This window comes from Protopterus annectens, chromosome 1.part2, assembly GCF_019279795.1.
Source record: "Protopterus annectens isolate FY-2018-M chromosome 1.part2, PAN1.0, whole genome shotgun sequence".
Taxonomy (NCBI): Eukaryota; Metazoa; Chordata; order Ceratodontiformes; family Protopteridae; genus Protopterus; species Protopterus annectens.
Window position 1 is genome coordinate 1,018,697,049 of NC_056727.1, and position 21,547 is coordinate 1,018,718,595.

Here is a 21,547-nt window from a genome sequence, read left to right on the forward strand (position 1 = left end):
ACCACTGTCCATTTTCAAGTGCATCTTAGATCTACAGAATGGAAACAGAACATTTACCCCAGGACTGCCCCTGTACTACTAATGGACAGATGAAGCTCCTAAATGCTTTATCCCATGTACAGGTCCCCTCAGATTTTCTATGGTAGGATCCCCGTTATTCTCATTAGGGGTAATGTATAATTAGAGACAATGGAATTGATAAGGCCAGTCTATAACCAAACGGGACGGGTTACTTCAAGCATGACAAGGGAAACTGGCCAGGCTTAAAATGGCCAAGTGCAGCTTGCCTAATACTTACCCTGCGCACCTATCATTTGCAGCTTCATAATACTGAACTTTACTTAATTTACTCTTTTGCAAGAAGTAAGCACATTTTCATAAAAGACTTCACTTTTCCTTCTTCATTGCAAATGAAGTTTGTTGACCTTATTTGCATATCTGTGAAGAGCCACTTTTCAAAGATAACCTTAAATCATTTGCTAAGCCCAGGACTACGAATATCGGCCATGATTTATTGCCACTAAAAACATATGTTATAAGCTTGTATAAAATACTCTATGAATGTTTAGTTAAATTTGATAAATTCTGTATTATTGGATTCAAGTGTATAGCTAAAAAAAAACAGAAATCCCCTCTGTTATGGAATATACTGTGTACTCTAGAGGTCTAAAAAAAGGTCAGGTCTTGTTTTATGCATTTTCGGTATACTGAACAAGACCACTTTTCTGAAGTTGGAATTGTGCACAGAGTTATATTTGATAGGTTGCAGAAATCCTTGTGAACATAAATCTAATAACACATTTCTAATGCAATTGTACCTCGTGTATATCATGCAATATTATTTGCCTATATTCACTTTCTTTTTCTAATTTTTTTATAGCGTCAATGTAATCTTTGCTGTACATGATTACCATTGCGCCCTCCTTACATTGCGCCTTCCTTATCCGCTCCCATACATCTTAATTCTTTATTTTCCTTTAATGTTTTTATACCTTCCTTCTCTTCATAAGACAAGTTATGAAATCTGTTGTGGTTTATTTTTCAGAGTTTCTACAATTTCTTTTCTATGTATGTCTTGAAATGTTTGTAAAGTTGTAGTCAACTGAGGATTAAACACAGTTGGTTTACATAAATCTTTGTTGCATAGTTTGATGTTGTACAACAAAAAAATTTAAATTCAATTTTCAGACATAAAGTCTGAGTTGTCTTCATATTTCTGAAATATTAGATCTTTTCACTGGTACAGATAACTCTTTTGTGAGAACTCGTAGCTGACCATCTGAAAAGCTTCTCTTATCAAATTAAAAATTTGCGTCTCACCTTTAATATGCAAGTGTCACAGTTATGAAAATATGAACACAAATATGAAAATATGAATAATAAATAGCAAACAGTAATTACTTTCTCTACTGAAGGACACACTAGATTAACAATTGTATTGTAATTTCTTAATAAGTCCTTGCCCTTTCTAATATTGCCTATTAGGGTGGCACGGTGGCACAGCAGGTAGTGTTTTTGCCTCCCAGCAAGAGATTCTCTGGATTGATTCTTGGTTGGGGTGCCTTCTATGTGGAGTTTGCTTGTTCTCCTTGTGTTCCCATGGTTTTTCTCTGGGTGTTCAGGTTTCCTCCCACATTCTAAATTGGTCATAGGTGTGAGTGTGCATGCAAGTGTGTGGTATGGAAGCCAGCCGGTGATGTCAACCTTGGTTATAGATTATTGTCACTGTTGAATTGACACCCTGGCCTCATGTGTAAAAATGGAAAAAAGGGGTTGTAGATGGATGGATGGATGGATTGGCTGGTATGAGGTCTATATTATTTCAGCAAATGCTTAAAATAGTAAACTCTGTTTAATCGACCCAATAAAGTCGAAATCCCTAAATCCCGAACACACGGAACAGCAAATTTTTTCCCAGGGGAAAAAAAATCACTGGGCCGTGTTGGTATATTTAAGTAGGGGGTGAGGGGGCACAGCCTCCCCCCACATTTGGGGGGGTGTGGGGGATGAAGCCCCTCACTTTATTTTGTGTTTTGATTTTTTTTTTTTTTTTACGGATCAAAAAAAAATGGGGAAAAAAATTGCTGTTCTATGTGTTCGAGATCTAGGGATTTTGACTTTAATGGGTCAATTAAACAGCATTCGCTATTTTAAATGTTTGCTGAAATAATGTAGACCCGCTGTTACATCCCTTTAAAGAAAGCCAGAGGCAAAAAAAAAAAAAAGGCCTCGATATTATAAAGAGCCATGGGTGTTAACTGGGAGTATACAGAAACGGAACTATAGACTTGAATGTCTATAATCTTGTTAGGCCGTAAGTTATATTCAGAAATAAATGCTATCTGATTTTTATTATCAATAATTTATTTATATTTATAGTCTTTTTTTCCCAGTCTTTAATACTTCGAAAAAGCAATGTATCTCTTGTTTGTTGTGATACTTACTTACAAGCCCTAATCACACCTTATTTTCTGTATCACCTACTCTATATCTTCTTATTGCATTTCATGATTCTCTTGAAAGATCTTTCTCTGTACATATCCTATAAATTCTTGAAAATACTCCATAAGGTAGACTTGTCATTAGATATGTAGGAAGATAGCTTCTTCCGTGGTGAAACTGATTACAGTTTATAGAATTTCTACATAATTTCAGCTGTAAGAGATGATTATTATTTCTCAACTATTCGTAGATAAAAAAAAGGAACTTTACTATGTCTGTTCATCTTAAAACAAAACCCATAGGTATTCTTATTTAAGATTTTAGCAAAATAGTCCACATGTATAAATTTGCCTTTATATTTGAAGATTATACTACAGATGTAGTGTAGGCAACATTTCACAATGTTTTTACAAAATTATTTGGCTAAATATAGGCTTTCTCAAATATCCCCAAAATTAAATTTGCATATAAGGAGGCATATGTTGCCCCATTGCTATTTACGTCTTTTGTTTATACATTTCCTTTCAAAGAAAAAAGTAGTTATTTGTCAAACTAAAATCTGTGGGTTATATAACTAAATTATTTCTTGATGAATAACTAATATCCAATGGCTTCCAAGTTCTGTTCATGTGGAACATCTTGTATACAATCTATCTACATGCAAAGTCATGAAGCACATGTTCTCACTCTTAGATTCCATGTTGCATTTTCTGCATAAGGTCAGCAGAGTATCACAGACAGGAGTCTAAATTTCCAGCACGCTTAGCTCTATGTCTTTTATTCTACCATTATTAGTAAGGATCCATCAGATCTAGATACAATTGGTCTTCCTGGAGTGAATCATTGGCAGGAATCTGTAAGACAAGGAAAGGAGAGGCTCTGCCACCCTACATTCACTACACCAAATGATTTTCCCTCTCTGACAGGGTGGCTGCGATTTGCCTAGTTCAGTACCTCATAACGTCACATTAATGAATGGCTGAGAGTCCAGCTATAGCAGGAGCAGGCAGGGAAAAATCTATAACATGCTGTGTTAATCACTCTCATTACCTGAATCTAGTACTGCAGAACTTACCCAATGACTCAGTTTAGCCATCAAGTCCTGCGGAACGTCTTCAGCAAAACAGTTCTGCCTGCATGACGGATCTGGTATTATGGGCAGAGATTCTGCCTGCAGTACAATAGCTGATATATGGGTGAAGCTGTACAGCAATGTGGCCTTCCAGTGAAGGATCTCTAACTCTCAGATGGACTGGTGAATGTAAGCATGATGACCAGCATACTGACCATCTTAACTATGCATATACTGGCAAGGTGTGAGCATGAGAGGCTACTAGTCCCCCAGGAAATTAAATTTATTTTTAACCTGTCAAAAGGATACTGCAAGCCATCCTTTTTAGAGATTTTGATGGTTGTCATTATACCTGACCACACATGTGTGCAGTCACCAGCCTATCTTTCCGCTCCCTGGTACTGCAGTATGGTCCCACCTGTATGTGGAATGTGCTACTGCAGTCAGTCTGCCTCCTTTCAGGTACTGCCTGCTGTGCTTAGTTCCACATACAGGTGGAGTGTCTCTTTCATTGAAACTGCCCATTAAAGTCACTCTGCATCTCCAGTGATTCAGCCTTGTAAATTGGCAACCTTCTCCAATGTACAATGCTGAACTATTTTGGCAAAGAGAGTGCGATTCCTCTTTTGAAATGAAGTGCAAGGCTCCACCAGTCCCCGTTACTTTTGCTGAATGAAGACAGGTGGTGCCCTAGGTTTTGGTCTTGGGTGTGGATTACACCATGCTCAAGTGCATTTGGAACATCAGTCCATATTTTTGTAAGGTTTCAATACACAAAAAAAAGCTGGGATATGTTGTGCTTAAGTTTCGCCTCCTTTACCACACATTCTTCTCCAAAGTAACCAAAACATGCACCTTTTTCAGCAGAATGCAGATCTCAGCTAATGTTTTATCATATTCATTCATTTTCCAAAGAATTTCTTTACTATAGCATACTAGAATGGTGATATACAAGAACTTTTTACATCCAACAATTATGTGCCAGTTTCACAATGGACAATCAATGGCTCATCTATTTCAGAAATGCGTATTAGAAAAGACAAATAACTAACTGAATCACAATCATTCATGCAAGTTTCCATATCAGATATGTATTATTACTTTTTAAAAAGTAAATTAGCAAATGCAATTCCCTTACTGATTTCAGCAACTCAACTTCAACTGATGTTTTAATTTTATTAGTTTCTGCTACTCTACCCCCTGCCAAACATCAATTCCCTGGGATTGAGTGTCTCATTCATTTTTTGTGGTCAAGTCCTGTTCCCAGCCTATGTATTCCTCATGAGGCATGAGCCATTCATGAAGTTATCTTTCTGTCAGTTATTAGAGCAGTTTTCAGTATTCTGGACATCCCCTCTGCTGTTGGTTACATGGGCTCCACATCAGTACAGAGGAACCACCTATATTTCTGATACAGATGTGTGCCCATTCCAGACATACTGCACTAACTTTGATGGACCCTCTGTATGCCTCCCTCTTGAGGCATAGTCTCAGGAGATATGCCTACACCAGGAGCACCATGTCACCACAAGGGAAGGAGCCACTGCAAATCTCCATCAAAGTTGAGCATATTAATCTGTGTTGTGTGTTCATACTAACCACCCCTTTCCAGATCTACCATCTTCCTGAGCCACTAACTGATCTCACGCCATCTGGGTCACAGTCAGGGCCTTACCTCTATGTGCACAGATCTGGTGCATCAAATGGAAAGACAGGAGAATACATTTCTGCTCTAGCTGCAACACAGACAATTCACATTCATCCAGTTCAAAACCAAACAAACTGGTAAGAAAGTTCTCATTAATGTCAAACCATTTAAAATTATTCAGAAAGTCAAGAGGCAATGTCAGAGTTTTTGAAAGTGTCATTACAAAGGAACAATGAGTAGTTACCATTTCATGTGTTTGGTTTTCCTTTATCCATTGTTAAAACATTTAGCTGATAAAAAAGCCCCTGCCTTCTGTTTTTCTGTTAAAATCCATGAACAATCTGTCATGGACACTGTCTATTAAATGTGGTCTCCCTTCAGTTTCATTGATGGTTGCAAATTCTGGAAAGTGTGCATTGCTGATTTCACAACTCTGATTGTTACTTCCATTTGCCTCTATAGTACGAGGAACTCCTGCACCCTGATTCTAGCATCTTACATAATTTCTACCAGTTTGGTCTCTCTTAATAGAAGCTTTACTTCTATCAACATTCCTGGAACATCTTCCATAATGTTCCATTTTTTCTCTCTTTCTTACCAAGCTCCACCTCTACAGTAACCAATGTTGAAATAATATTATCTGGTCAGTTCATTTTGTACTTTCTTAGGCCTTTTGTTTGCATAAGCTGGTCTCTCTAAGTAAGAATGTCTATTCTTTTCATTAAACAGTCATGTACTCCCACTTCCCAATAATCCTACTTCTGATCATTGGAATCTGTCATATTAAAGGAAGCTGTTGGGCTTTTTATTGCCTAGGGTACATTTAATTCAGCATCTTAAGACTAATATATGTATTCATTTCTTGCATCACCCATATTTCAAGTTTGTTTGCCAGTCCCTTGATTTATTACTCAGTTTTAAAGTTCTTGTTGGTCTCAAAGGTACAAAGAAATTATTTTGTTCATTTCTTTGAATGGCACACATTTTCATCACATTCCTGTTATAGATTCATAGAGGTAAGAATAATGCAATCAGTCTACCTCCTATTACAAGCCTAGCCAAAGCCCCTATTCAGAAGTCCCTTCCATCCTCAAGGAGGGTAAGACAAGTAGTCTGGGAGACAGTTTCAGGCTGTCTATCCAATTATCCAAGTTTAAATTGAAGATGGTAAGGGTGCTGTGACGGGTGGAGAACATTTGTTCTAGAGGTGAGGGATGCATTGGGATATGAATCTGTGATGCCAAATTGTCCTTTTTATCTGTTGATGATGGTTTGGTTCCTTGGACTTGATATTTGAGGCATCTTTTGTTCTGTGAAGAAACATTAGGTCAAAGAGGGTTTTGAGTCCACTGATCATTTTAGTTATAATTCTCTGAGGTCTCTCAAGTTGTGCTTAGATTTATACATGCCAAAAGGTGCATTATATTTAATAATGAGGCTGACGAGATATGTGTATATATATATATATATATATATATATATATATATATATATATATTATGTGTTATTTTTGGTTTTATTAGTTACTTTAAGTGTATACTCAGGTTTGAGCTTCTTAATGGTTCCATTAAGCTCTTTACTAGTTTGTTTAGTATGTTGTTAAGGTAGGTAGAATGAGACCTCTTATAAGCATTAAGCAATTTATTTCTCTAGTTACATAATTTATTTAAAGGGTATTCGACCATAGGGATTTGCTTTTAAATTTCTTATTATATTTGTCACAGCTAGGGACTACCTTATCAATACAATTATTTGTAGGAGTAGAAGTCCAAAGCATAGGCAGCAGCTTTAGCAACAGGATGCATTGGAGGTGGATTACAAAGGAATTTATTTTTGGTCAACAAGAAAGTGAAGAAGGTTTGGTTTTGAGAAATCTCTGAATACAGAGGTATTTACAGAGAAGTACTACCAGTTTTAAAGGAAAAGGCCCCTTAATTATGATATGATTTAGCAAGGCAGGATGATTCATATAGAGATTTGCAAGAAGTGGCCGTAGTAATGAGAGCTAGAATAAGCATATCGGGACTTGTAGAAGAGGACTGTTAACACTTTGTAAAACATAGTTAGTATTTATAATGTCAAGGAAATGTCAGACATGTTGACATTTGACAATCTTGATCACAAAGTTTATCTACGGATACTTGATATCCTGCAGCAGAAAGGTGTTCAGTTTAATGGAGATTTCAGTTAATGTGTTATCCACATACCTCTGAACTGCCCCTGATTTTCAGGGACGTCTCTGGTTTTGACTCAAATTTTAGCTCTGTCCCTCTTAATCCCTCCTAAAATGGATGACTTTTGGAGGAAAGGTGGTGAATTACACTTAGTAAATAGTGATAATAATTAAGGGTTTTAGACTTCTTTAACTTTAAAAGATGTAAATTAATTTGCCTTCTTTTATTCTATCAATGTCTCAAGGTAATAGTAGTAATATTTTAAAAGTGTCACTAATTGTCCCTGATTTTCTCTAGATTTGTCCCTGATTCTATTGACATTTTTCCCTGATTGGTTGAGAGCTATCACGCTGTTTAGTGGTTCAAATCTGGTATCCCATGGATTCTGCCTTGAAGTTATGATATCCTTGACAAATACTGATACTTCCCCACAACTGGTAGTAGGTCAAAACACCTGGTAGGCACAATACAGTGAGGGCTTTCATTGCTCTGAAACCACATATCCATTACTGCACACATACAAACTAAAACTCCTGGCAATGAGTAGAGCCACATTCATGTGTTCCAAACTAGAATTCATTAAGTTGGAATGTCCTGCTGATGGACTTTGCCTAAAAAGGCACAACAGGGGCAGCAAAGGCTTTAGACAGAATGTAAAGCCTTGGTAAGGGAGCTGCAGACCATCCCAGGCAACACTGGAAGGTTTTCCAGCCATCTTATTCCAAGCTGATACATACAGGATTCCACAAGGTGGACACTAGCTACATAGCCAATTATTTTTTAAGTAACACATTTATTAAGGAAAAATTAACAAATTAATTGCAACATAGTATTCCAATAAAAAAACATATGGATAGATGTAAATGTTCAAATGGGCTGTTGCAGTTTGCATCAGTCCGTTTGAACATCAGGACTATTACATAAAAGGAAAAACAAAAAGAGAGAGAGAAAACAAAAGCCTCTACTCCAGAATTTATTCTACTACCCTTGTTGAAGACTTTCAGTTAATTAATAATATGAAGAGAGTAAGTATATCATTGCTGCATAAACTTTTGCCTTAAGTGATCTAATCTCATTTATCAGGGTGATGACATTCAAAAGCTGAGAAGGTTGTTGAGATTTCCAACAGTTTTTGTGCATGGCTTATTTATTTATTTATTTTGTTATTTATTTATTTGTTTGCTTGTTTGTTTGTTTGTTTGTTTGTTTATTTTTGTTACTGAAAGCAACAGGTTCACTTAGCTTTGTTATTTTTGCCCATAAATCTGGTGACCACCAAATTAGAAATAGGGCTGTAATATGAGCAAAGGATTCAGCAACCAGATGGCAGCACAAGTTTTGTATCTCTTGCTCTTAAAGTTATTCAGTGCTATATACTCCCAGAACATGTGTAGAATTAGCCCAATAACACTCCCAATATCTCCAGCTGGTCAGGGTAACTGTAGGGAATATCTTGTAAAGTCTGGCAGGGGTATAAAAGGACTAGAAAAGACATTGTCAACCAAAAAAATCGGTACTTCCTAGATCTGATGCCATAATATGGTATCATCAGCAAAGCTACTACGCATTGTAAACGGGTAATATTGATACCCAGATCATTCTGCCATATTTGCACTTATCCCCTAGTTATATTTGTTTTTGTATCAAGATTTTATAACTGTAGGTAATTATCTCCCTAGGGGAGCATTTTTCCCCCTACAATCCAATATTCACTGTATCAACCCCAGATGATGCCTGGTGGAAAACTAAATCACCAACCTGTTACTGTGTTCCATAATAAAAAGGTCAAACCCCAGAATCAATGTTAAAGTTATCACCAAGTTCTGCATACTCTATGATTATCTATTAACTGTTCCCCAGAAAATGACTTCATTGGCTTTCCACTTAACCTTCATGACCTGAGCCTTTGCAAGACTCCAGTCTCTAGTGTCCAATAATAGGATTCAAGTCAGAGATCCAGACAAGAATCTTCCCCAATATTTGGACCCTTCTCATCTGATATACAATTCTGAACAATAAATCCAAGCCAGATCTCTTTGGATGACCAGGAGAATCCTTAACTATTCAATAGATTCCCCAGTGGGTCCTTACGCTGAAACCAAAACATCTCCTATCCTTCTGTCACAGAAGGAGAACTCAGTTACTAAAATATCCAAAGGTTGTCTGCTGCAAGAGATATTCCAAATATTGTATCCCCAAACCCTTAATGTGATTGGGAAATCAAGAATATTCCATGATATCTTTGCCTTGGATCATACCGCTATAAACTTTTGGATCATCTAGGTTAGTTGTTTAAACTCATGTGGAGGTGGTGAGATGGACAGACCACGGACATTATAAACAATCTGAAGAAAAATGAACCAGTTCACTTTATGAATGCTTTGTGACATGTCAAGACAAGTATCTCCCCACTACTTCTCAGACCTCATAGCCTTCTGCAATATTTCCTTAACTGTTGCCTATGCTATCTAATTCAGGGTAGTTGCAAGTCTACTTCCAAAATAAACCAAACTTTGATCACTGAATAAAAGAGGAAACCTTTTCATTAGAGTTGGGTTAAGAAAATAACTGATACAACGGGCTTAGTTTTCTCTTTATTGATCTTATACTTGACAACTGCCCAAAATATTCTTAATCCCTGAAAATTAGCTCATATTATCTTGCTGGATCTGATAATTAAATCATAAGATCATCTGCAGAGAGACCCACTTTTATGCATACCCCATTCAGTGGATATACAAGGAAAGCATTTGCCTCAATCTAATAGCAAAGGATTCCAAACAGACAGCAAGGGGACAAAAGGCATCTCTGCCTGATGCCTCTGCGAATGTTAAAAGACTCAGAAAGATGAGGTCCAGTCTTAATCCTTATCATTGCCCCATGTATATAACTTTCATATTAACGAGATATACTGGGGGAAGAACCCCAAAAAAACAAACAAAAAAAAAAAACAGTGTTTTGGACAGGTATATCCACTTCACCCTATCAAAAGATTTTTTAGTATCAAACCTAATTAGGATCAAACATTTGTTATTGACATTACCATATTCCATCATAATCTACATTTTAATTAGGTTAACAAAAGTAGATCTGCCATGTACAAAGCTTGTTTGATCAGTGTGGATTAGTCACAGCAGAAGTGCAGCCAGTATCCTATACAGAATTGATATAAAGAGCTTATAATCTTAACTTAAAACTAAGATTGGGCAATATGAATTGATACATATAGGATCCTTTCCTGATTTTGAAATATCAAAAAATACTGCCTGTTTCCAGGAGTCAGGCATCTGCCCCACTAAAGTGATTTTGTTAAATAATTTTCCCCAGATTTGAAGGAGAAGAACTCTGGCCAAATTATGCATAGAGATCTCCTTCATCACTAACTCAATTTCTTAATGAGCATCTGAGGTCATCACTGGTGCAGCTATCACCTTCTGAATCATAGGATTGTTCAGTCGAAGCACATATTGTTCTATCTCCTTCATAATGCATTATTGTGTAACAATGGATAAGCCTGTTTCACACCTCCTGGGAGCTCTAGCTAAATTCCTTGTACATGGATGCACAATCCTGACTGCAAGTGTCTTAGAGTTATTTGTTCTTAATGTCAGTACCAGGTGCTTTAGATAACAAGGGGAAACTTAAAAAAAAAAAACTTTTTCAAAAAGTCTACCCTGTAGAAAAATGTTTTTAATCCCTTCAGTTCTGTAATCCTATGTTCTTTCTGCACCCCAATCCCCTTCATCATCTCATGGTATGCATCATTTGTGTCTGTGGTTACCATTTTTAAATAAAGGGAACTGACTGGACTCTTTACCTCATTCCAGATAAGGAATACACTGTCCTTTCAGGCAGTCTTCCTAAGACTATAATCCTGCAAAAGTGAAATCAGTTTATCATTAAAGCAGCACTCTTACAAAAATAGAGGCACATGCTCAAAGGCCATTCATATTGTTCATAATCTAACTGCGATTGTTACAAGAGAGTGTTCTGACAACACTACTGGAAAATAGTACAGGTTGAAAAATTAAACGAGTACATTCCTGTGATACTAATACATGATCTTTACTTGACACAAACTGAAAACAAAATTAAATATGCAGATATAACCATAGGAAGAACAGGACCCTATGAATGTCTTCCATTTCCAATGTCTACAGGTATCTGTTGAAATATTTCCCCAAGACTGGAACATGGTGGGGCCAGAATGGACATCATGCGAAGAGAAAACTGTATTCCAATACCCCCCCCCCAAGTAATCATTCCCTCCTGAAATGCAACCCATTCCCTAAACATCTTCCCAGCTGAGTCTATTGTGGTAGTGGGAGAAGAGGTAAAAATAGAAACTTTACTACCTTTCCAGCATCCTTTTATCATTATATGCCTACCCTCTTTGTCTATCTGAACCTCCTCAATATGCAGGGCAGTCCCTCTCCTAATTAGAAAAAAAAATACTCCTATTCATTGGCCTCCTAAACAGGAAGCTTATGGCAGTAGGGCATATCCTGATCTGACTAACGTCAAGAGTTCTGCCTCTGGAAGGTATGTTTCCTGCAACAATATAATTCAAGGTGACAGCTTCTTGAGCAAAAAAATCCCTGACATTTTCACTGGATTAAGCAGGCCATTTATATTTCATGAGGGAATAGCGTATACAATAATCTGTCAATTATCTTGCTATAGCTCCCTGTTCTTCACCTACTCTGACCTAACTAACCTGGTTGTCCATCATGGAAAAGCATGCTTCTGCCCATCTTTAACACCAATTGGACAAGAAAAGGCAAAATCAGAGCTTGGAAATATCAAGCCTTCCCTCTACAACTTAATGCTGCAACAAAAAGTCATTGCGCAATATCAATACAAATACATATTTATTTATTTTATTTTATTTTATGTTTGTTTACCGGGTAGTATCCAACTGGGCTGGTAGCCCATTTTCAGTGGAGACCCGGGAAGAAAACACATGAAACAAGACAGATAAAAACAGAAATTACATAAAAATACAGAAATTATATCAAAAACCTAATATGAACATTCTTATCTCTTAAACTTTATACAAGTGTAACCATTAATGCCTTCACCAGAGGAGATCCAATACTTCTGTTAGGAACAGATGGAATGATGAGCTCAACTGTATGAATTAGCCATGGATAGGAGAAATAATTACTAAAACTCCCATACGTAGTCTCCTTTTTTCTCGGCATCCCACATCCCCTAACATATTCATTTGACATTCTTGTTTAACAATTAAGTAGTGTTTCGTGCTTCATATTAACAGTCAAATCATCAGATCAACAAAGCAAAGAAAAAAAAACTGGGGCCTACATAACATTTCAAAAAAAGAAAAAGCATGCTACTTTGTCCAAATTAATAACCAAACTAATGCATTATTTGTTAATTTAGAGTGGAAGTCTGTCAGTTCAAAAATACAAGTCCAGTAACTCAGATTGCCCAAGCCAAGACCCATCATAAAAGCTTTACCCTACAAGTGACATTATATTAAATGACAAAGGCAAGTAAATACAAATAAAAAAATATATAATTGTATTGATCAAAAATAAGATAAAATCACAGAATATAGTCAGCACTTTGGAATCAACCTCTAGAGAATTAAAAACAGAGTAGCTACATCAGTACCAGCAAATGGTATCTAAAATTACAAGTTGCACAGTGACAGTTTTAACTAAGCATATACTTTCCTTCAAAAGGAGTCTGTCCTGGAAAGACATACCACTTCATGCATGTTGATATATTTGTTCAAACATTGTTGCATGAAAACTATCAAGCCCAGCATTCTAGTTTCATTTTCAGAAAGCATAGCTATTGTGCTTTCACTCCTGTTGTGAATTATATACCATCTCCCCCTTCACTTTAAGCTTTATAATGGTTGGTGATATGTCAATTTTTATATGTTGTGGGTGATGCAGGATATGCCCAGTGCCCCGTTCTAAGTCCCTGTTACACAAACTTCAAACAATGCAAGAAATTACTTATAACTCATGCAAAAATGCAAATGTATGGTTGAGTATATTGTCACACTAATATAGGGATATTTCTGATGACCATAGACTTTAGGAGGAACACTACAATGCAGATGAGACATATGCAGCAAGGTATAGGTAATATGTGTAATATGACATTAATTCAACGCAGGACAGTGCATCGATGTGTTATACTGTGCATCAAACATCAACACACTTCCATGGGTTGGGAGGGGCAGGGAAAAGTCATCATCACCACCACCATCACTTGCAAGGAGAGGAGGGCTAGGACAACCTAACAGGTGACTGCAGCGCCGTATATGGCGTAGGTTCATAGGAGGTGGGCACACATAGTAGAGACATACTCTAAGAGATCATCAGGAGTCAGGAATAAGAGGTCATCAGGAGTCAGGAATCACATCTTCTAGTGGCAGGTTTGGTGATGCCATGAAATGGCCAGTGACAGTATCTATTGTGATGGGTCTTGTGGTGTCAGGGCACAATGTGGTTCATTGCAGGAAAGATACAGAAACATGTGCAAGTACCCTGATGTGTGTCTCGTGTTGAGCCTGATAACTGGTATTGCCCATGAACAGAATCATATCCACAAATGGGTGTAGAAGGCCAGTGCTCACAGGTGACACTGGTCCAGTCTCATCAACACTTTGTGTAGTTTGATGTGCCTGATAACTTTGCAATGGAACCCATCCATGGCCACCAGCATCCTGAACAGCACTGTTGTGCCCTGTCTCTATACTTCACGTCACTATGCGATAGGTTCATGCCTTCCGGCAAATCGTGATGGACACTCACCATCAACACAGTGCTACAGGTAACAGTTGTCTGTATCTAAGTCAATGGTCTACTCATTCAAAAGTTAATTCAGAGTGTTGCACTAACATCAGGGACATTCCTGTGTCAACACAAAGCCATACGCCCTGGATCTACCTGCTATAGTGGGTATACACACTTCACAGGTGGTCTTCATGTAAGAACCTGTGCTGGCTAAGGACAAAGTTGATGCCCATCAGGGAACCTCAAGCAGCAGTGTAGCTAGGATGGGATGAAATGGGCAACTGCTCTGGGTACAAAGTTTCAGGGAGCACAAATGGCCATGTATCTTCCCAATCACTCTATACTTTAATACCATCCTTTAAAAGCCAGTATTCCATTTGTAGTCAAACCTAAGCACTGTGACATTCTTTGTATGATCAAAACTGTCACAAATTGCTTGCTACCTTGTAGAAAGAAATTTGCTACAGTTTAAAAATAAAAATAAATCTTTTTTTTTTTCTTAACTAAAACTTGAGCATTGTAGCACTCCATGCAAGGTATAAAGTGTAGCAATTACTCAGGCATTTCCAGTTTAAAGGGAAAAAAATTTTTTTTAACTAAATGCTGTAGCAACTGTTTGCTACAGTTTAAAATAAAAAAAATATATTTTTTTTGTTTTGTTTTACTAATACATGAGGAAGGAGGGTAGGGGCAAGGCACAGAAACAGGACCTGAATGGCTGGAGCAGGAGAGAAGGAGGTGTGTCATGTCTCTGGCAACCTGGCTGGTGTGCAAGTAGAAGGAACAGGCTTTTTTTGCTCTTTACTCGAAGAGCTGGGGTGGGGTGTCACATGGGATGTGTTCTCTGTGCAGAAAGCATGGAAGCATCTTGAAAGAGTTTTGCAGAAGCCTTTGTTTTTCTTCTTCACTTGAAGAGCTGAGCACTGTGGGGTGCTAGTTCATATCACAGGCACAGTGTGCTGGTTGAGTCAGCTGAATTTCTAACCTCAGGTACAGGATGTCTGTCATGCACTGGTGACCCTTCCCCTGTAGTGTTCAGCGTGTACCGTTGTGTCACTGGAAACTGCCACTCACACCTTGCCATCATTGTCAACCACAGGTGCCCTGTTGATGTCGCCCCTCTGCTATCCTGTTGTACTGGACCTTCTTCACAGGGGCCGCAGTTCCAAAAGACTTGCTCTCAGTGTATATGACCACTTACATTGAAAGCAAGTGTTTTGGAATCTGGTCCCCACAGTAAGCCTGTTTATAGAGAGACCTTACACTAAAGCAAGTCATTTACACTGAGAGCAAGTCTTTTTGAATTTGGCCCTTGGAATCTGGAAAAAACATGAAAACACATCACATCATTGCCAGTCCACACACATATGCCTCTATAACCCTGCCACATGAATATACTGCTATAGCATAAGTTCAAATATAGACCTTGTTGCACAAGCTACTGTAGTTGGAGACCAGAAATGTCCAGTTATGCAGGCGGGTCTTGGTTAGTCTTTCACTTTGAACATGCAGTTAATTGTTTTTACAGCATGCTGCAACAGACATTACTAACCTGGCACTTCACAAAATGAAAAACTGGTGCTTGATACCAACCTAGCTCCCACATCCAAACCAGTGCAGGGTAAGAAAAGCCACAACTCCAGAACAGAAAGTGGGAACAAAAACTCTTTAACATCAATGAACCACCTTTATGTGCTATAGTCCATCATCCTGTGGTAGACATCTCTACACAATGCTCAGTGCCTCTCCCTCTGCATGGAGTATCATCCTTTATCAAATCTGTAGTAGTCATGTACAGTGGCAACCCATTGCATTCAAATCCTGAAGCAGTTCTTGTAAAATATGGTCCCAACAATGCTGGTCTGCTGCACCTCCTCACAGAAGGCAGTCACCTTATGTGTTGAGGCCCTGCTGAACATTTCATTATCCTGGCTATTGTACTTTTCAAGGCATTGTCTCACTCTGGTATCCATGCCACTATCTGTACACCTGTGAGCAAAATAGGTTAATCGTGGGGGGGGGGGGTATGTGTGCTAGGCTGTCCTCCCCTTCATACACCTGGTTATCACTTGCTGTTAGTGCTATTCGTAGCATGAACTCCCATTTATATACTGTACCCATGCCTCCACATATGGGCCTGGAACCCCATACCTCTTTCAATATCTTCTTCATAGTTTTCACTGTTCACCTATATGCAAACAGTACTGTGCCATGTCAGTGTCATAGCTTTCCAGTTAAATGTATACCATGGCATTTGTCTTAATCTACCTGAGATACTTCACATGTTTTTTCTTATTCAATAAGACATCAAGCAGGACTCATTGTTTAACTCTGTGAAACTCCAGATCTGCAAATGCTTTATGAAACTCTTCCATTTTGATGATGAACAGTTGTAGGTGGCATTGCACACAATGGTGCTGACATGTTGCATCATGCTAAAAGGGGGTAGTTAGCATGATGATTGTATGAAAGAAACTATTTATTGCCATTGTTTGTGAATAGCACAGTGCAACAATGCATTAGACATGCATGTCATTGCAAGATAAGCATATCACTGTGAATGGAAAGCATGTGATCTTTATGCTCATGCATATGAAATGCATGTGCATGCATTGCCACTGTAAAGTGGTACATTATATGACACAGGATTCACAGATGTGCATCTTGTGCACTGGGTTACTATTGTCCTCCATCAGTGGACCTGATTGAGTGGCCATGACTGTTACAGGAACTGAGGAAAGCAGTACTGCAGCAAGGTGTGCCATAAAAAACATGATTTTCCTGATCTTGCTGCACAACTAGTAGTGCGGCATGGTCATTGTGAAGGTTCTTTGAAGAAAATAATCACCTGGCACGAGCTAGCAAAAATGTTGAGCAATGCCAATGGGATCACCCATTCTGTTGCACAGTATAGACATCCATACTGTGATTCCATTTAGAGCTTCTTCACAAGTGGGTGGCAGAGACTCAGGACAGGCAGCCAGAAATGTACTGCAAACTTTTTTTCAGTATCAGTACCTTCTAATGTCTTACCTGTTGCACATATCTTCTTAACAATATTTACTTCATTTTCAAGCCACGGAAAAGCATCAAGAAAATATGGTTGGTTGCTGCAGAAAGTCAGAGTGTCTCTCAAGGCATCTGGATGTGCATGTGTTTTATGACAGTCCAGGTCACATCTGAACTGCTGTTTTCATCATACATGTGTTGGTTGGATAATTTCTTCACATTCTGTCATTCTTCACCATGGTTCAGTTGTAAAACATGAGAAGGAGGAGGCCAGACTACCTCAGTATCGACTAGTTGCCACATCTGTTGATGTGGTCGATGGTTGCCAGTGGCCACCAGGCCTGCATCATAGTGGTGGAGGACAATAAATTCTGCTGAAGAGGACCAAGAGGAGTCAATTGTGTGCTTCATTGTTGCTTATCAATAAAAGATGGAAAGACTCCTCTGCTAAAGGTGGACAGCATGAGGTGTGGAGACTGGTCACTGCCAATGTGCATCAGGTGTTGGATGCACATATCAGTAATACTAGATGACTTGTAACATGACTGGTAGAGTCATGTGACCAGCAGGCCCCAGTCATCAGGCATCTAGAAAATTAAAATGGCTGTAACATCAGCTAACCAGGTAAGTAATGCTTGGGTTTGTTCCTCTCTGAGCTGGCCTAACAGCCAAGTGTGCTAAAAGTTAACCCCCTTTCCACCCCTTATGTGTCATTCTTCATTCCTAGTCTGTTGTACAACTTGAATTTAGTATCTCAGCAATGACATATATATTTGAAAGAGTTGTTGCATACGATATTTAAGGCTTAGAAGGTGTTATGAAAATAAATTATGATTTACTGGTGAGAAGTAAGATACAAGAAGATGGAAAAATAGTCTGATATGGTTATGAACTCTGCTAATAAGAGAGATTATAAAACAAGAGTGCCCAGCCTGAAAAATATGTGTCATACTTTTCAGTCAGGTAGAATGAAGCCTGACTCATAGAAAGTCAGAACAATAGTGCAAATGTGAAAGCTGGAAGTAAAGTGGTCATTAATAAATGAATGAGATTGTAGGAATAATGCAATATCTTGCAAAATGAGTGCATAACAAAAACACCAGTTCTGGGAACATGTTGAAATAAGATGTATCCAAGAATGCCAAATGCTTCCAGAAAAAAATGGACACAGCAGTATGTGTATATACTCCAAACATAACTGCGACCAATAGATGAGGATTTACATTGTTTGTTATTTTTATAAAGAAAAAAGCAGATATGATTTATGGTTCTGTTTACTGGTCACAGCATATGTGGATTGCTGGAACAATCTGTAGCCTGGGAACGGCCCTAAATTGGATGAGTTTTGAAATGCTCCAGAAAACACTGGCAGAAGTGCCTAAACTATTATGTAAAGTTGACAGCTGTTTTTCATGTGGATGGCATTCAAAATGGTATAGGAACTGTAGCCTTGCTGGTAACTAGATCACTTTTCTATCAGCTGACAGCATTTGCAGATGCACAAAAGGCATAGACTCAAATTTTATAAGAGGTGTTGTTATAGTGCATGGACATGAGAAGTGCCATGAATGTACTGGTAGCAAAGCAGTTCAACTGGGGACAAACCATGACATTTTACAAAGCATAGTAAGAAAGCCTTCATACAGGATGCCTCTGAGATTGCAGACATAGCTCATTAACATGCATAAGAATGAACTGAATGTGAAATATAGACCAGCCATGGAACCAAGTGTATTAAATGTGTTGCACACAGAATGCTTGACACAATAAAATGAAGAAATATAACATTTTGAATGACAGAAGAAATAGTAAAATAATATAATGTTACCTACTTAGAAATGCACTTAACTGAAATAAGTCATGCTAAGATGTTGGCCAGAATGAAAATTATTAGTAAAAAATTAGATACTTTCATACAAGTAATTAAAAAACTGCACTGGGATTAATGCTGAAAGCTGAAAAGATAATTGCATTCAACTGGTTTTAAGAAAAGATTCTTAAAAAATCTACGAGTCAAAAGTTAGTATAGTAAAGTGTCAAAAAACAGCTAAAAAACAGATTATCCCCTGAAGTTAGCATGCATGGAACAATGATTAAGTGATAGAAAACTGCAATGTGTGCAATTTGTATCATAAAAAATAATCTAATAGAACTGTTAGCCTGTATAACTATGTTATCCATAATCAGTTTATTGAAACATTGATGATTATGATCAGTTATCTGATCATAACTAGTCTATGTGTACAAGAAATGGATGTAAAAAAAAAAAAATACCTTGAGATCAAAGCTCAAGACTGACATCCATTGCAATAAAACATTACCAAGGTTATGACACCTGATCATAATTCTTTGCAATGCATGGAGTTTTCTTGTACTTATTAGACATTTGTATATTTTCAATGTAGTGCATGCACACCTTATAACAGAAACAGACACTTAATATGTCTTGTTACGTATACGTACATGCTCTGTTATGTGTAATTTACTTTATTTACTGTAAAGTTTTGTAAGTTGCTTATTCTTTAATATTTTGTGTAAGATGTGCTGTTTGTTGTTTTTTTCTTGCTACTTGCATTGTTTCAATTGTTTTTGTGTAGTTTCCTTATGTTATCTTGTACAGTTTTTGAAAGAAAAGAAAAAGACATTCCCCCGGATTCACGAATTCTCCATGTAAGACTAAATAAGTCGTAGTCGGAGGCTGCAGTTGAACGGTATGACATCAGCGTGCCATGAATATTCATGAGGGCATGCTGACTCAACCGCAAGTCTAACACGGACCGTGTAGAAAGCAGGGGGTGTGTCCGACTGCCGAGCAGTCTAAATGTCCACGCCCCTGCAAGGGTTCGAAAAGAAAAATGTAAACACAGAAGATCGAGTCCGCTCAAATGTCCATGCACCCAACACCACACTCCCTGACATTATCAACCCCCATCACAGTTATAAAAAGTAAAATATTAAATTAATTTTTTTTTTATTCCCAAAATAGCTGCCCGCATTTGCGCTTGTGTGCGCGGGTGTGCCCATTGCTTAGCTGCAGTTAGCAATCCCGATATGGAAGAGCATAAGAAAGAATGTTTATGCAAATCACACCAAATAGCAATAGCATAATGGTAGAGCGTTTGCACAAAGAGGAATCATTCATGGTTCGAGTCACACCACTCCCCTTCCTATTTATGTTTTAAATCAGTATATGAAATAATACCTGACATATATGATTAAAATATTACTAAAAAGCAGTGAAATGGCCTATGTATCAGTGAACAAAATATATATTTTTAAAGGATCCTGATATATAATTGCCCGCAGTTAAGCAGCGCTTTACCCAGCGCAATATAGGTGCCCGTAGTTCGGCAGCGCTTTACCCATCGCAAGAGAGTTGCCCATAGTTAAATAGCACTTTACCCAGCCCAATAAGTTTGCACAGATGTGCGTGCTGCACCAACCAGTGCACCGTAGGGCAACGTGGAGCAACGTAGAGCAAAGTTGCTTAAACACAGCCACACCCCCTAGCCTGTCTGGACGGTACTAAAATAAAAAGAATGACAAGGTTTGAACCCAGGACTCTGTGTACCATAATCAAAGTACTGAACCACTAAAACATGACAGCTTAGGAGAAACAGCCACTGTTAACATACATATACTTAGAAATGGTAGATTAACCATTACTAAGCAGGTCTGCAGTCAGCCGAGAATATTCAAAAATGGCCAATCACAAAAAAGTGTGGGAAATGCGGCATATTTAAGCACCATAGGCGGGTATACTCGCCATAACTGATTGTAGCTGACATCTGCAGTTAGAATGGCTGGTGCTGGAGAGGGTACATGCTTCCGAGTGCAACGTTGGGGCATCGAAGAGTCGAAATACATGGTTTGGCTCCTTGTCCACCGTCATGAGTCAAGACTCCTGCAGGGCCAGTTCCAAGGGATGGAGTACAAGGCAGAGGCTTGGAACCGGTTAGCTCATGACCTCACCAGTGTCACAGGTGTTTCTCGGACTGGTGAGCAGGTCCATCACCACCATGCAGACCTGAAGAGATGGAAGCAGGACCTACTGAACCAATGGATACAGGAGGCCCATGGGATGAAAGATGCCCCACAACTGAGTAGGTAGCCATGGAATGCAGTATGTAAGAATTGATAATTGATTCTGTATAATGGATAGGTATGTCTCAATATCCCTTCATTTACATCACAGCTGCAGGTGACCGTGCTGCGAATCAGCAAGCCTATGCAGATAGGCTGCTAAGGCTGCACCACCAGGCAGGTTAGTGATTATTCTGCATCTATCGTTATATAAAATAGGGGAGAGAGCATGACAGAAAGTGTCAAAGTCCAATAATACAGCCATAAAATGCCATGAATAAGTCCTCTGCATGTACTGTCATACAAAAAAAGTCAGAGAGCCAGAAAAAGAGAGTAGTAACCC